Below are 14169 nucleotides of genomic sequence, written 5' to 3'. Positions count from 1 at the left end.
CTATGTTTATCTTTTGAGGAAGCACTGAACTGTCTTCTACAATGGCTGCACCATTTTACATTTCCACTAGCAATGTATGAGGGTTCTAATTTCTCCACACCCCTGTCAGAACTTTTTATTACCTGTCCTTTTAATTTTAGTCAGCCTGGTGGGTGTAAAGTGGTATCTCATTGTGATTTTGATTTGCATTTCCCTAATGACTAAAGATGTTGAGTATCTTTTCATGTACTACTTGGCCATTTGTGTTTCTTCTTTGGAGAAATGTCTATTCAAGTCCCTTGCCTGGTTTTTGATTGGGTTGTTTATCTTTTTGTTGTCGAGTTACAAGTGTTCTTTACATATTCTAGATACTAGATCCATATCAGATATATGATTTGAAAACATTTTCTCCCATTTTGTGGATTGTCATCTCACTCTCTTGATAGTGTCATTTGATGCAAAAAAGTTTTTAATTTTGATGAAGTCTAATTTTTCGATTTTTTCTTTTGTTGCTTATACTTTGGGTATCATATTTAAGAAACCACAGCAAAACTGAGGTCGTGAAGATTTGCTTATATATGTTCTTCCAAGTTTTATAATTTTTGCTCTTATAGTTAGGTCTTTGATCTATTTTGAGTTAATTTTAGTGTTTGGGGTGAGGTAGGAGTCCAATTTTATTCTTTTGCGTGTGGATGTCCAGTTGTTCCTGCGCCCTTTGTTGAAAGAAAACGATTCTTTCTAAACAGAAAACGCTGAAAATCAAACACTCTTCTTTCTAGAATCTGTTGTTGGTCCTTGCTCTGGGTTGTAGTTGTTTGTTTAGTGACTTTTCTAAGCTATTTTTGTAAAGAATGTATTCTTTGTTGGATCTCTGAAGTCTCCATTTCTTTAACTTAGTAGTCAGCTAGTTGTTTGATAGTGACTTCTTTAAATGACTGGAACCAAGGAAAAAAGAAAAGAAAAAAAGAAAAGAAATGAAAAGAAAATTGCCTCCAGGTCTTTGCAGATTGGCTCTGTGTTGGGCCAATCATCAGTGCTTAGCCAGGCCATTTACAACTCTGAATTAGCCTTCACTTCCTATTTACGCTGAGCCTAAAGATCAGCTAAAAGTGGGGAAATCCCTGGCGGTCCAGTGGTTAGGACTCTGTGCTTCCACTGTAGGGGGCACGGGTTTGATCCCTGGTTGGGGAACTAAGATCCCTCATGCTGCGATGAGCCCCTGCCCCCAGCAAAAAAGTGAAAGCTTACAGTCTTTTCTAAATCTTTTCTGAGCATTCATGATGTCCTGGGCATGTGCATGGATTTCTAGATTCCCTGGTATACTCAGGAGTTTTTCAAAGCCTTCATTCCCCAGAATCTCACTCCCCAGCTTTTTCTTCCTTTTGTCATGTCTACTGTTTGCTTCAACTGTTGATTTTTGTCCTAGGTGGCAGCAGCTTGTTCATTTGGCTGTCAATATTTTCGAGGAATGTCCTCCACCCTGAGGGCATTCCAAGATAGGTGAAACAAGGCAAGGTCCTTGTGTTGTGCTTCAAGGAACCCATAGACACGTCAAAACAAACGTGATTCCTTGGGAACAAGGTTTTCTCTACTCCCTCCAGTACCAGGTACTCGTACTTGGAACTCAAACTGCCATCTTGAAGACCACCATGTGGGGAGAAGGGCGGGGCAAAGCTAAGTTAAAATGCCACAGAGTTCTCTGACTATATTTTAGTGGCCTTCTTCTGGTTAAATGTTTACTTGGTTGCTGTAAAGCTTTGTCTGTCTTCCAGAGTTCCAATTAGGTTGATCCTCACAGTTTTTGCCAGATAATTTGATGTTTCCAGGGAGGGACAAGCCCCTTGTGGTCGCTATTCTGCCATCTTCATTGGTGTTACCAATCCACTTGGTTGATGCTTGAATCCCTTTTGTATATCTCCAGTTGGAAAACAGACTCGGTGCTCTGTGTCGACCTAGATGGGTGGGATGGGGCAGGGGGTGGGGGGTGGGGGGTGGGAGGGAGGTCCAAGAGAGAGAGGATATAGGTATACATATAGCTGATTCACTTCATTGTACAGCAGAAACTAACACAACATTGTAAAGCAATTCTACTCCAATAAAAAAATTAAATTAAAAAAATAAAATAAAATGCTGCAGAGACATAGAAAACAAACTTATGGTTACTGAAGTGGAAAGGTAGGGGGGAGGGATAAATTAGGAGTATGGGATTAATAGATACACACTACTATAAATAACATAGGTAAACAACAAGGATTTATTGTATAGCATATGGAACTATATTCAATATCTTTTTAATAACCTGTAATGAAAAAGAATCTGAGAAAGAATATATATATATGCATAACTGAAACACTTTGCTGTATACTTGAAACCAACACAATATTGCAAATCAACTACACTTTAATTAAAAAAAACACAGCAGAATGAGATATTATTTCTATTATATCTTAAATTTAATTAAAATGTAATTAAAATTAAAGTTTTAATGATAATATTCAGTGTTGCTAGAACTGTGGTCAGTGTTTTTTCCTAAGAAAAAAATGCTTTCTAGAACCTTGAAAATGCTTGAGTCCTGTGCCTCAGTAATTCCCCTTTTAGTAATTATCCTAAGGGTATAATCAAATTTGCAGTCAAACATTTATCAAATATTTATCTACTTGTCATCATTCATACGTCTTAAAAGTGCATTCATACTTTTTAAAAAAGTGCGATAATCTATGTTGAGCATGGTGGTTAAATGAATTGTGTTAAATCTATATCAGAGACTATAATGCAGTTTTTATAAACCTTGTTTTTGATGAATATGTAATAACATAGGAAACTGTTACAGTGCTGTGGAAAAGGATGATATAAAATTAAATATGGTGTATATTTATAAAGTTTATTTTTAAATGCATATCAACTTTAAGTGCACAGAAAAAGACTGGAATAATAAGCAGACAAATGTTAACAGTGAAAAAAGAAACTTTTGCAGTCTAACATATTTTCTTCTTTGATGATTATAGAGGGTAATGGCAGGATTTTTTTTTTTCTGGCTCAATTTCTGATTCTCTGATATGCTGGAAAGATGCTTGATTATCTGAAAAACTTAGTTTACAGAATCCACTACTACAGACCCTTCTGGTTTTTAATCAACATTTCTAGAAGTCAGTTTTTAATCTCCTTTGGCCCAACCTTAAATGATGGAGTCCTTCAGGGATCAATTGTAAAAAATTTTTTTCATTCTATACTTTCCAAGGGGATTTTATATTCTTCCAAACCCATAAATACTGCAGGTACTCCAAAGACTCCAAAATTAACATCTCCAGTCCATGGTTACTTGCTGAATTCCAGACCCAACTGCTACTCACAGTTGTCCTTAATATCTCACAATATCTCAAAATAAACATATTAAAAACTGAACACTTAGTTCTTACTCTTGCAATTATTTTTCTCCTCAGTTCTTCCCCATCTTACTAAATGACAGTTCTATCCATCTATTCATTTATTCTAGAAATTTTGGAGTCATCCTTGACTCTCCACTCCTCTTGGCCCCCCAATCCTATTAATTTTGATAATTAATAAGTAATAATTAATCTTATATATATTTCTTGAAAGTGGCCAGTTCTTGACAACTCCACTATTAGCATCATAAGATAAGCTGCCATGTCATATTTTGCCTGTATTACTCCATAGCCTTCTACCTGTTTCTCTGCTTCCATGCTTGCCCCCTTCAACTCACCCTGCAATGAGTGAATGTTTAAAAATGAAAATCAGATCCCGTTACTCTTCTGCTGAATTGTAACTCATGAATGTGGCTTTCAAGGTCCTGCGTGATCAGCCTTCCACCCACCTGTCCAGCCACAGGCCATGCCACTCTCTCCCTTTCTCATCACTCTCCAGCCACAGTGGGATCCTTTTAGTTATTCAAATCTACAGGCTCTCTCCTGACGTAGGGCTTTTGTATGAACTATTTTCCCCTAACTGTTGTCCTCTTCTTTCTACTCTTTTCCTGGCCAATCCCTTCACCCTCTCTTTTTTAGCCCAGCCTCCTCCAAATCCTCAATCTAAGTTAAATCCCTCTTCTCAACTCTCCCATAGCCTCTTGAACATTTCCTTAATAGACTTTATGACCTTTATCATCATTTCTATGCTTGTGTGATTATTTATTATTGGTTCTCCTTTGGATTATAAACTTCATGAGACCACGCCTGTTTTGCTCATCATCTCTCTCCATAACACTTATCGAGATGCTAAGCTAATAGTCATTGATAAATGAATATTTGTTGAATGAATAAATGAAAGATTGAGTGGATTAGGGATCAGAAGCAGTCTTATTGTGATTTTTCCCAAGGGGTAACAGCATTAAGTATTTCTTGGGCACCTGTCCACATTACAGCAATGGGAGTAAACCCCTACTTTCCCTTTCCCCTCATATGTGTCAGGAATATGATGTACTTTGTTCAAAGACTGCTTTGCGATGGAGGAACTGAATGCCAAGATGAGCCAAGGGCAAGAGAGGAATCTTCTTTACACTCAAGATGAACTAGGAATTACCATGAAGGAGAGAAGCTAAACCCATTAGATTAAAAAAAAGGTTGTTTTTTTTTTTATTGAGATATTTACAATTGAAGTTGATTTACAATGTTGTGTTAATTTCAGGTATGCAGCAAAGTGATTTATATATATAAAAATATTCTTTTACAGATTCTTTTCCCTTATAGGTTATTACAAAATTTTGACTATAGTTCCCTGTGCTATACAGTAGGTCCTTGTTGGTTATTTATTTTATATATAGTGTGTATATGTTAATCCCAAACTCCTAATTTATCCCTTGCTCCACCTTTCCCCTTTTAAACCCATTAGATTGTTTAAAAAGTTCAAAAGGCCATAAGTTTATAAAGAGGGATTTATCAGAAATGTTATGATGATGTGAGTAAAATAAAAATGAGAGCAAAGGTCATTGGAGTTATGACAAAATCTAACAGCTGTGTCAAAAAACACAGCTGCAGGCCCTTGCAAGGGGAAATTGAAAAATGCGAATCCAGCAGGAGTGTAAAGAAAAGAGGAAGTGGTTTCTCAGTGTTGGGAGTTATAAATAGTTCAGGGGTTTATAGATTTGAAGGTGATAATTGAGAAGCAACATTGGAAATTATTAGGAAAGATGTATAAATTTAAGTATTGCTGTGAATTTTAGACTTATTATAAAAGCTAAATATGAATGTTTTGAAACTTAGGATATCATAGGAGGTATTAGAATAGATAAATGGGGTTTCATGCATGAAAAAGGTGTAGGTTTTTTGTTTTTTTTTAAAATTTATTTATGGCTGTGTTGGGTCTTCGTTTCTGTGCGAGGGCTTTCTCTAGTTGCGGCAAGCGGGGGCCACTCTTCATCGCGGGGCGCGGGCCTCTCACTACTGCGGCCTCTCTTGTGGAGCACAGGCTCCAGACGCGCAGGCTCAGTAATTGTGGCTCACGGGCCCAGTTGCTCCGCGGCACGTGGGATCTTCCCAGACCAGGGCTCGAACCCGTGTCCCCTGCATTAGCAGGCAGACTCTCAACCACTGCGCCACCAGGGAAGCCCGGTGTAGGTATTTTTTATCATATGTTATCTTATTTTATTCAGATACCAGTCTGATCACACATGGTCCAAGAACACTCAAATAATAAACCAAATATAATCAGATGTTAAAGACTGGTCCTGAAACATTATAGCCAATAATACTAGGCTTGCCTATGATCTCACTGATATAAAGCCACAACTATGCCTCACTGGCCACCAAACTCTTCAGCACAGCTTCCTTAACTGTGAGCTACTTACAGCACCCAGTTTGAGCACTGCTGATTATTTTTTCAGGCTCTAAGTAGTTGTAGAAATCTTAGCAGAGTTTGGAGAAACCAGCTCAATCTCAAGATCATGCCAAGATGTGGCTAATCTAGGCTTTGAGTAAGTCACAGCAGCATTTATTTGCACTGGGGCCTTCTCAGTGAGGTTACGGACAAATTGTCACCTTGAATGGTTGACTGTATCAGGTATAGGTATTTTACAAGGCTGATAAGAAGAAAGGGATCCAGGAAGTAGAAGTATGGAGAAGAGCAGAGCTTAATGTTTTACCAGTGGATTTGAGCTGGCAGTGACACATCAGGAATCAGGCTGAAGGAAGAGAGGGAAGTCAGTAATCACTTAGGTGGGGGAATCACTCAGAGAGGCCATGAGAAGTTGTTGGAATGAAGATTTGAGATGAATCATTGCAGAGTCACTTAGTTGGGTTGTCACTTCCTTTTTTTTTTCTTACTTATTTTCTTGTGCCATTTTCTGAATTCTCTATGATGAAATCTTCAGAATGTATAAAATTGTGTACCTGTGTCCCTCCTTGAAAAGTAATAATGCAATTTAATTTCTGGAGCTATCTAGGAATGTAAAGAGTTTCTGTTAGCATATACCTAGCTGCCTATGAAAGAATATCCTGGTAATGGTGGCTTAAATAATAAGAGCAGTGATTTCACAGTACATGAAATCTGGAGGTATTTGGTTTCAGGGTTGGTTCAGTGGTTCAATTATATCATCAGGACCCAGACTCTATCTCTCCACCCTGCTGTCCTCAGCATGTGGCTCTTCATTTTTTAGCATGTCAGTCACCTCATGATCACGAGACATAATTTATTTCTTTTTTTTTTGTTTGTTTAAATGAGGTTTTATTTATTTATTTATTTATTTAGGCTGCGTTGGGTCTTCGTTGCTGCTCACAGGCTTTCTCCAGTTGCGGCGAGTTGGGGCTACTCTTCGTTGCGGTGTGCGGGCTTCTCATTGCAGTAGCTTCTCTTGTTGTGGAGCACGGGCTCTAGGCACAGGCTTCAGTAGTTGTGGCTCGCAGGCTCTAGAGCGCAGGCTCACTAGTTGTGGCGCACGGGCTTAGTTGCTCCGTGGCCTGTGGGATCTTCCCAGACCAGGATTCAAACCTGTGTCCCCTGCACTGGCAGATGGATTCTTTTTTTTTTTTTTTCTTTAAAATGTATCTTTACACATACACAATACTACATGTTTTCAATAATATTATGCAAAATTATACAATATTATTTTAAAATTGCAAAATCGAGGTGTTTTTTTTTTTTTTTTTTCACACACACACACTGTATTTTATTTTTACAAGAGATAAATCGACTGACACCAAGCATTGTACATGGATGACCACAACAAAAGCAACAATGATTGCAATTACCAAACATGAAACACACTCATACTATGTCATAGTATTGACATTCAGTCCAGTAATCCTCCACTGTAACAGCTCCTTTACTTTGCAGTGAAAATTGATTTGTATATTCTTTGCCTCTGAGTCCTTGTGGAATTTTTTTTTTTTAAATTCAGACAGAAAGTCACAAAAATTATACTCATCCTCATCAGTTCACTCAGTCCCATGTAATTAATTTTTTTTTTCATCTTGATCTTTTGTTAGCACTTTTATGAGTTCATCAGTTTTTCATTAGAGTTCTGAAAATGCTTATTCATTCAGTTCAGCAGTACAGTCCGTTACCAGAAACCTGTACTTGTCAGAGTCTTTTCCATGTATTTCTTGAAGATGAAGCCCTTTTATAGGAACATATTTGCAAAATCATCAGAGTACACCCAGAACTGTCTGTAAATGACAAAAGACTTAAAAATGACCACGGTTAAAGATTTGATGACAGTTCATAATAATGCAGTTGACAAGAAAATTAGTTATTTCTGAGATATACATTTTAAAGTAATAACTAGGATTATTACTTATAACATTATACCAGAACATATAAGATTTTTAGAAATTTCATGTAATGTCTGAAACATTTATATTAACATATTTCCATACATATTTCCATACAAATACAAATATGATTTTTAGAAATTTCATGTAATGTCTGAAACATTTATATTAACATATTTCCATACATATTTCCATACAAATACAAATATAAGATTTTTAGAAATTTCATGTAATGTCTGAAACATTTATATTAACATGTTTCCATACAAATAATCCAATGAAAGTTTAGTATTAGTTGTTTTGTTTGTTTTTTTATACTGCAGGTTCTTATTAGGCATCAGTTTTATACACATCAGTGTATACATGTCAATCCCAATCGCCCAATTCAGCACACCACCATCCCCACCCCACCGCAGTTTTCCCCCCTTGGTGTCCATATGTCCATTCTCTACATCTGTGTCTCAACTTCTGCCCTGCAAACTGGCTCATCTGTACCATTTTTCTAGGTTCCGCATACATGCATTAATATACGATATTTGTTTTTCTCTTTCTGACTTACTTCACTCTGTATGACAGTCTCTAGATCCATCCACGTCTCAACAAATGACTCGATTTCGTTCCTTTTTATGGCTGAGTAATATTCCATTGTATATATGTACCACATCTTCTTTATCCATTCATCTGTTGATGGGCATTTAGGTTGCTTCCATGACCTGGCTATTGTAAATAGTGCTGCAATGAACATTCGGGTGCATGTGTCTTTTTGAATCACGGTTTTCTCTGGGTATATGCCCAGTAGTGGGATTGCTGGGTCATATGGTAATTCTATTTTTAGTTTTTTAAGGAACCTCCATATTGTTCTCCATAGCGGCTGTATCAATTTACATTCCCACCAACAGTGCAAGAGGGTTCCCTTTTCACCACACCCTCTCCAGCATTTGTTGTTTGTAGATTTTCTGATGATGTCCATTCTAACAGGAGTGAGGTGGTACCTCATTGTAGTTTTGATTTGCATTTCTCTAATAATTAGTGATGTTGAGCATCTTTTCATGTGCTTCGTGGCCATCTGTATGTCTTCTTTGGAGAAATGTCTATTTAGGTCTTCTGCCCATTTTTGGATTGGGGTGTTTGTTTCTTTGATATTGAGCTGAATGAGCTGTTTATATATTTTGGAGATTAATCCTTTGTCGGTTGATTCATTTGCAAATATTTTCTCCCATTCTGAGGGTTGTCTTTTCGTCTTGTTTATGGTTTCCTTTGCTGTGCAAAAGCTTTGAAGTTTCATTAGGTCCCACTTGTTTATTTTTGTTTTTATTTCCATTACTCTAGGAGGTGGATCAAAAAAGATCTTGCTGTGATTTATGTCAAAGAGTGTTCTTCCTATGTTTTCCTCTAAGAGTTTTATAGTGTCCAGTCTTATATTTAGGTCTCTAATCCATTTTGAGTTTATTTTTGTGTATGGTGTTAGGGAGTATTCTAATTTCATTCTTTTACATGTAGCTGTCCAGTTTTCCCAGCACCACTTATTGAAGAGACTGTCTTTTCTCCATTGTATATCTTTGCCTCCTTTGTCATAGATTAGTTGACCATAGGTGCGTGGGTTAATGTCTGGGCTTTCTATCTTGTTCCATTGATCTATGTTTCTGTTTTTGTGCCAGTACCATATTGTCTTGATTACTGTAGCTTTGTAGTATAGTCTGAAGTCAGGGAGTCTGATTCCTCCAGCTCCATTTTTTTGCCTCAAGACTGCTTTGCCTATTCGGGGTCTTTTGTGTCTCCATACAAATTTTAAGATGATTTGTTCTAGCTCCGTAAAAAATGCCATTGGTAATTTGATAGGGATTGCATTGAATCTGTAGATTGCTTTGGGTAGTATACTCATTTTCACAATGTTGATTCTTCCAATCCAAGAACATGGTATATCTCTCCATCTGTTGGTATCATCTTTAATTTCTTTCATCAGTGTCTTATAGTTTTCTGCATACAGGTCTTTTGTCTCCCTAGGTAGGTTTATTCCTAGGTATTTTATTCTTTTTGTTGCAATGGTAAATGGGAGTGTTTCCATAATTTCTCTTTCAGATTTTTCATCATTAGTGTATAGGAATGCAAGAGATTTCTGTGCATTAATTTTGTATCCTGCAACTTTACCATATTCATTAATTAGCTCTAGCAGTTTTCTGGTGGCAGTTTTAGGATTCTCTATGTATAGTATCATGTCATCCGCAAACAGTGACAGTTTTACTTCTTCTTTTCCAATTTGTATTCCTTTTATTTCTTTTTCTTCTCTGATTGCCGTGGCTAGGACTTCCAAAACTATGTTGAATAATAGTGGTGAGAGTGGACATCCTTGTCTCGTTCCTGATCTTAGAGGAAATGCTTTCAGTTTTTCACCATTGAGAATGATGTTTGCTGTGGGTTTGTCATATATGGCCTTTATTATGTTGAGGTAGGTTCCCTCTATGCCCCCTTTCTGGAGAATTTTTATCAGAAATGGGTGTTGAATTTTGTCAAAAGCTTTTTCTGCATCTATTGAGATGATCATATGGTTTTTATTCTTCAATTTGTTAATATGGTGTATCACATTGATTGATTTGCGTATATTGAAGAATCCTTGCATCCCTGGGATAAATCCCACTTGATCGTGGTGTATGATCCTTTTAATGTGTTGTTGGATTCTGTTTGCTAGTATTTTGTTGAGGATTTTTGCATCTATATTCATCAGTGATATTGGTCTGTAATTTTCTTTTTTTGTAGTGTCTTTGTCTGGTTTTGGTATCAGGGTGATGGTGGCCTCATAGAATGAGTTTGGGAGTGTTCCTTCCTCTGCAATTTTTTGGAAGAGTTTGAGAAGGATGGGTGTTAGCTCTTCTCTAAATGTTTGATAGAATTCACCTGGGAAGCCATCTGGTCCTGGACTTTTGTTTGTTGGAAGATTTTTAATCACAGTTTCAATTTCATTACTTGTGATTGGTCTGTTCATATTTTCTATTTCTTCCTGGTTCAGTCTTGGAAGGTTATACCTTTCTAAGAATTTGTCCATTTCTTCCAGGTTGTCCATTTTATTGGCATAAAGTTGCTTGTAGTAGTCTCTTAGGATGCTTTGTATTTCTGCAGTGTCTGTTGTAACTTCTCCTTTTTCATTTCTGATTTTATTGATTTGAGTCCTCTCCCTCTTTTTCTTGATGAGTCTGGCTAATGGCTTATCAATTTTGTTTATCTTCTCAAAGAACCAACTTTTAGTTTTATTGATCTTTGCTATTGTTTTCTTTGTTTCTATTTCATTTATTTCTGCTCTGATCTTTATGATTTCTTTCCTTCTGCTAACTTTGGGTTTTGTTTGTTCTTCTTTCTCTAGTTTCTTTAAGTGTAAGGTTAGATTGTTTACTTGAGCTTTTTCTTGTTTCTTTAGGTAGGCTTGTATAGCTATAAACTTCCCTCTTAGAACTGCTTTTGCTGCATCCCATAGGTTTTGGGTCGTCGTGTTTTCATTGTCATTTGTCTCTAGGTATTTTTTGATTTCCTCTTTGATTTCTTCAGTGATCTCTTGGTTATTTAGTAACGTATTGTTTAGCCTCCATGTGTTTGTCCTTTTTACGTTTTTTTCCCTGTAATTCATTTCTAATCTCATAGCGTTGTGGTCAGAAAAGATGCTTGATATGATTTCAATTTTCTTAAATTTACTGAGGCTTGATTTGTGACCCAAGATGTGATCTATCTTGGAGAATGTTCCGTGCGCACTTGAGAAGAACGTGTAATCTGCTGTTTTTGGATGGAATGTCCAATATATATCAATTAAATCTATCTGGTCTATTGTGTCATTTAAAGCTTCTGTTTCCTTATTTATTTTCATTTTGGATGATCTGTCCATTGGTGTAAGTGAGGTGTTAAAGTCCCCCACTATTATTGTGTTACTGTCGATTTCCTCTTTTATAGCTGTTAGCAGTTGCCTTATGTATTGAGGTGCTCCTATGTTGGGTGCATATATATTTATAATTGTTATATCTTCTTCTTGGATTGATCCCTGGATCATTATGTAGTGTCCTTCCTTGTCTCTTGTAACATTCTTTAATTTAAAGTCTATTTTATCTGATATGAGTATAGCTACTCCAGCTTTCTTTTGATTTCCATTTGCATGGAATATCTTTTTCCATCCCCTCACTTTCAGTCTGTATGTGTCCCGAGGTCTAAAGTGGTTCTCTTGTAGACAGCATATATATGGGTCTTGTTTTTGTATCCATTCAGCCAGTCTATGTCTTTTGGTTGGGGCATTTAATCCATTCACGTTTAAGGTAATTATCGATATGTATGTTCCTATGACCATTTTCTTAATTGTTTTGGGTTTGTTTTTGTAGGTCCTTTTCTTCTCTTGTGTTTCCCACTTAGAGAAGTTCCTTTAGCATTTGTTGTAGAGCTGGTTTGGTGGTGCTGAATTCTCTTAGCTTTTGCTTGTCTGTAAAGCTTTTGATTTCTCCATCAAATCTAAATGAGATCCTTGCCGGGTAGAGTAATCTTGGTTGTAGGTTCTTCCCTTTCATCACTTTAAGTATATCATGCCACTCCCTTCTGGCTTGCAGAGTTTCTGCTGAGAAATCAGCTGTTAACCTTATGGGAGTTCCCTTGTATGTTATTTGTCGTTTTTCCCTTGCTGCTTTCAATAATTTTTCTTTGTTTTTAATTTTTGCCACTTTGATTACTATGTGTCTCGGCGTGTTTCTCCTTGGGTTTATCCTGTATGGGACTCTCTGTGCTTCCTGGACTTGATTAATTATTTCCTTTCCCATGTTAGGGAAGTTTTCGACTATAATCTCTTCAAATATTTTCTCTGGTCCTTTCTCTCTCTCTTCTCCTTCTGGGACCCCTATAATGCGAATGTTGTTGCGTTTAATTTTGTCCCAGAGGTCTCTTAGGCTGTCTTCATTTCTTTTCATTCTTTTTTCTTTAGTCTGTTCCGCAGCAGTGAATTCCATCATTCTGTCTTCCAGGTCACTTATCCGTTCTTCTGCCTCAGTTATTCTGCTATTGATTCCTTCTAGTGTAGTTTTCATTTCAGTTATTGTATTGGTCATCTCTGTTTGTTTGTTCTTTAATTCTTCTAGGTCTTTGTTAATCATTTCTTGCATCTTCTCAATCTTTGCCTCCATTCTTATTCCAAGGTCCTGGATCATCTTCACTATCATTATTCTGAATTCTTTTTCTGGAAGGTTGCCTATCTCCACTTCATTTAGTTGTTTTTCTGGGGTTTTTTCTTGTTCCTTCATCTGGTACGTAGCCCTCTGCCTTTTCATCTTCTCTATCTTTCTGTAACTGTGGTTTTTGGTCCACAGGCTGCAGGATTATAGTTTTTCTTGCTTCTGTTGTCTGCCCTCTGGTGGTTGAGGCTATCTAAGAGGCTTGATGGGAGGCTCTGGTGGTGGGTAGAGCTGACTGTTGCTGTGGCAGTCAGAGCTCAGTAAAACCTTAATCCACTTGACTGTTGATGGGTGGGGCTGGGTTCCCTCCCTGTTGCTGTGGCAGGTCAGAGCTCAGTAAAACCTTAATCCACTTGACTGTTGATGGGTGGGGCTGGGTTCCCTCCCTGTTGGCTGTTTTGCCTGAGGCAACCCAACACTGGAGCCTACCCGTGCTCTTTGGTGGGGTTAATGGCAGACTCTGGGAGGGCTCACGCCAAGGAGAACTTCCCAGAACCTCTGCTGCTAGTGTCCTTATCCCCACGGTGAAACAGAGCCACCACTCGCCTCTGCAGGAGACCCCCCAACACCAGCAGGTAGGTCTGGTTCAGTCTCCCCCAGGCTCACTGCTCCTTCCCCTGGGTCCTGATGCACACATTACTTTGTGTGTGCCCTCCAAGAGTGGGGTCTCTGTTTCCCCCAGTCCCGTCAAAGTCCTGCAATCCAATTCCCACTAGGCTTCAAAGTCTGATTCTCTAGGAATTCCTCCTCCCGTTGCCTGACCCCCAGGTTAGGAAGCCTGACGTGGGGCTCAGAACCTTTACTCCAGTGGGTGGACTTCTGTGGTATAAGTGTTCGCCAGTCTGTGAGTCACCCACCCAGCAGTTATGGGGTTTGATTTTACTCTGATTGCGCCCCTCCTACCGTCTCACTGTGGCTTCTCCTCTGTCCTTGGACGTGGGGTATCCTCCTTGGTGAAGTCCAGGGTCTTCCTGTCAATGATTGTCCAGCAGCAAGTTGTGATTCTGGTGCTCTCGCAAGAGGGAGTGACAGCACGTCCTTCTACTCCGCCATCTTGGTTAATCTCTCTCGGCAGATGGATTCTTAACCACTGTGCCACTAGGGAAGTCCTCCAGACATAATTTCTTAAATTCTGATTTAGAGGGAAATACCATAACTTAGAATATGATACATTGTGAGTTTTGTTTCTGCTTGGCATGCATGTGCACACACACACATACACACACTACACACACATTCATTTATATTAAAAATAAAGACATATACAACAGTCCAGAGGA

At 38.0% G+C, this 14169-nt stretch overlaps 1 pseudogene; it reads right to left on the bottom strand.

Moving 5' to 3' along the window:
- Positions 1–5639: 5639 nt before the first annotated feature.
- LOC132368778 (ATP synthase subunit g, mitochondrial-like) lies at positions 5640–5962 on the bottom strand (annotated as a pseudogene).
- Between the last annotated feature and the right edge of the window lie 8207 nt (positions 5963–14169).

This window comes from Balaenoptera ricei, chromosome 7 (assembly GCF_028023285.1).
Source record: "Balaenoptera ricei isolate mBalRic1 chromosome 7, mBalRic1.hap2, whole genome shotgun sequence".
Lineage (NCBI taxonomy): Eukaryota > Metazoa > Chordata > Mammalia > Artiodactyla > Balaenopteridae > Balaenoptera > Balaenoptera ricei.
Note: the sequence above shows the minus strand (reverse complement) of the source record. Positions and strands in the feature narration are given on the sequence as shown.